This window comes from Momordica charantia (genome assembly GCF_013281855.1).
Source record: "Momordica charantia cultivar OHB3-1 chromosome 3 unlocalized genomic scaffold, Mcharantia_2.0 BLBB01000003.1, whole genome shotgun sequence".
NCBI lineage: Eukaryota > Viridiplantae > Streptophyta > Magnoliopsida > Cucurbitales > Cucurbitaceae > Momordica > Momordica charantia.
Genome location: NW_028275161.1, coordinates 10,518,086 through 10,521,626, shown reverse-complemented (window position 1 = coordinate 10,521,626; position 3,541 = coordinate 10,518,086). Strand labels below are relative to the sequence as shown.

The 3,541-nt window shown below is 31.9% G+C and overlaps 1 long non-coding RNA gene across 3 annotated transcripts; it reads left to right on the top strand.

Annotated features, from left to right (window-relative positions):
* The first annotated feature begins 466 nt into the window (after window positions 1–466).
* LOC111023582 (uncharacterized) lies at window positions 467–3,322 on the top strand. 3 transcript variants are annotated; one of them, XR_002603156.2, is made up of 6 exons: window positions 467–573; window positions 938–1,023; window positions 1,578–1,721; window positions 1,874–1,931; window positions 2,697–2,764; window positions 3,025–3,322. It is a non-coding gene; the product is annotated as an uncharacterized LOC111023582 (long non-coding RNA). The 3 variants fall into 3 exon arrangements; XR_002603154.2 differs by having other exon boundaries at window positions 1,549–1,721; XR_002603155.2 differs by having other exon boundaries at window positions 1,546–1,721.
* The last annotated feature ends 219 nt before the right edge of the window (window positions 3,323–3,541 follow it).

The following is a 3,541-nucleotide window of genomic DNA, read 5'->3' as shown; positions in this document are numbered from 1 at the left end:
TTAACCTAATTAAAATACAAAATAGTTATATTAATATAAAATAATAAAATCTTTATTGTAAAAAAAATCTTAAAAAGTAACCGTATTTGATCGACCTATTGTAAAAAAAAATCTTAAAAAGTAACCTTAAAAAGTAACCGTATTTGATTCACCTATTTATTAATATAAAATAATAAAATCTCAACTTAAAATACTAAAAAAGGTAGGTATATTAATGTGAATTAATAAAATAATTATTTAAAAAAATTCTTGAACGGCATTCTACTTTCCCTTTGGTTGTGACAGATGCGTCTCCTGAAGAGACGCATTCATTAAAATCCACCTGGTTGTGTCTCAACACCCTAAAACTCCAAATTATTCCGTATACACCCGTTTTTTCTCATTTATTTTAAATTTATCCAGAAAATTTCAAAAAACCCTCAAATTTAGTGGGCATAAACTAAAATATCTTTTCAAATAATTTAAAAATCACTATTTTATTTTTCTTATCTCCAAGAAAACCTTCGAGGACGTTGTCGACTGCTACCACTTCGCAGAGCGCCCACCAACCACTTTGTCGCCGATTGCTGCAAGGTTTGTATTTCTTTTTTTAACTTCATAACAAAAAGAAAATTTTCGAACACTTTTAGACTCTAATCATTATAAGTTCTAACAATTATCTTAGATGTTGATCGTTTCTTCCTCTCGCCATTATTGTTTTATAAATTGTCGTGTCGCCATATCCATTTTGTATGCTTCATGTCGGTGTCTATTCTTCTTAGGACACCCTCTTGTGTTCTAATCACCAATGCTTATTTTTTAGAACTCATGTGAAATTTGGGTTTTCTCCAACTCACCAATGCTTACTGTTTGGTTGCAATTGGTGGCTCTAAGAACTTCTGCAGGTTTTTGTTTCCCATGATTCTATATCTTATGTTTTGCAATTGGTGGATTTTAGTTTGCCGTACGTCTCTTCGTCTCTCTCGGTAGTCCGATTACTCCTACAAGATCAAAGAACCACACGTTTTTGGAATTGAAATTAAGGTAATAACTAACTTCTTTTACTTTCTAAAACTGTTCCTTTTTCATTTTATTCTCTCACCCTCCATTTTACGTCAAACGATGCTATCAAAGATTTGCTCGAAACTGTTTGATAAAATGCCAAAGCCAAATATTAATGCCTTCATGGAACATTATTGAGCTAATTACATCCGCACTGATGCACCAATACTTACAAGAGCGTGCAAAAACTTGTAGACAATTACGAGAATGTGATTTCATATATTTGAGTTGAATGGCAATGAGGCATTTCTGTTCATCTTATTTGACAATTAGGAAATTATGATATGCTAGACATCGGCACATTTGTGTCGAATTTGGATTTCTATAGGGAATAACATATACATATTATAATTGCTCATTTTTCCAAACAAATACCAGAAATCTCAACAATAACATGCAATTGAGATTTGAGAAAGAGTAGTGAAATGAAAAAATTGATAATAATGCTTGGAGGTGATGGTGGAGACTGATAAATGACCATCTTATCTACTCCAATTTGGCCAGTAGGGTGACCTCTGGTTCATTTCCGATTGCAGGTGTTTTCTCTGTGGGTGCTTGTTGCTTCAAGAGTCATTGTCGCAAGGGCACGAAGGTTTAGGGTGATGATGAAAACGAGGAAGTTATTGCGATGCCAATCCCGCGTTAGAGCCATCATGGGTCAATAGTCGTCCAATTGGGAGGTACTCTCTCATTCAATGAACTTTATTTGTACTTTAATTTCTACTCATAGGTTAATATTAACTTTCCAAATGTTGGTATTTTAGATTATCATGTTAATTTGTAATGGGATTTTTGTATCCATCAATCATTTGGCCTTGTTTCATTTGTTTAGTGCTGCATATGGTAAATACCTTGCAAGGCAGGGCAGTTTGTGAAAAAGCTTCTGCAATGTAAGTGATTGATATTCTCTCCAACCTGTAGGTGATATACATTAACACCGCAAACTATTGATGAAGTTCAGTGTATTTCGTATGATTTGTGGATTTGATGTGAGAATTTTTTTACTTTTAATGTATTTACAATAACTATGTTTCAAATAAAAAATCTCTCTCTAATGTATTATTTTATTTTCTGCGAGAAGTAGATTGGGCTAGTTTATGGGTTAGTGCCAACTTAAAAGAAGGCTCTATTTACTAACCTGTAACTACGATTGGTATGTTTTGATGTTCCATAGCTTATTTAGTTTGAAATATATGATCGGAGAGTAAAACTTGTTTGTTAAATGACATTATTCGTTGGACGTCGTTGTTCTTGTGCAATCTGAATCAAATATCAAATCCAAATTGTTGTATTGATACTTAATTCCAATCATCATTTTTTAGATGAGTATTTTTTTTTTTTATCTTAGAAAGTTGATTGAGGGGCATGTCCATAATGAATATAAGGTGTTTTCTGAAATGATTCAGTGAGTCGCAAGCTTAATTCGAAGTGGATTTTTTTTTTTTTTATGGATTTCGAAGTAGTTTTGGTAGTGCATCATTCAAATTCCAAAAATTGTGCGTAATTTGTTAATAATCCAAAACAATAACAGAAAAACTAGGACATTAGAGTTGAATAAAAATCTTTACGAAAATTTACTTGAGCATCATGTTTGTGTTCTATTAATTGGAGCATGTGAGGTGAGGTTAACACACATTTACAACATTATTTGTCAGGATATAAAGTCGGACGAGTTTAGCAGCTGGAATCTTGAGATCAAAGAAAAACCAAAAGTGAAAATTTTGTAAGTATGTCACTTTACATTAATACATGGGTTCTGCATATTCATTAGTTGTTAAGTTATGCTTGCCAGTGATGGATCTTTGTGTGTATCTTTAGTATGTATATATAAAAGATGGTTTCAAAATTTGTATGTTCAAAATTCTTGAAGGATTGTTCCATTGCGCTTCTCTCGCATTTGGATGTTATAATTCCTAATATAGCTAATTTTATATGGTATCCTTCAGGCCATTTCAATTTTTGACTTGTTAACTTATGTTGCAGGCGATACCTATGAAATTGATACAGGTTGTCACTCCATCAACCAAGGCTGATGGTATTAGAAATTGATCCAATTCTTGTACGTATTTGACATTTGGACTTACTAGTTAAAAGAATGACGATTGTATTTCTAGATAATTTAACCTGTCATTTTGTCTTTCATTTTCGAGTTTGAAGCATATTGTGTATAAAGGTTTCACATATTGTAATTTATAAAACTTGTATATAAATGTTATGATTGTGGAATTACATTAATGATGTATGTTGTGGCTTAGTGAATGAATTGGATATTATAGAATGATTGACGATGTATTTTGTGATTTGCTCAATTCTATCGAGGATGTGTATTGGATTTCTTATGATTGTATTGATTTGTTCTGGTAGTTAGATTGTGTTGGAGCGCCTTATAAAAGTACTGGTATTGAATTACTCAACATTGTCTACTGGATTGCTGAAATTATTGATTATATTGCACAATATTTTTTTTTTTGCTGTAAATATTTTGATACAGGTTTTGTAG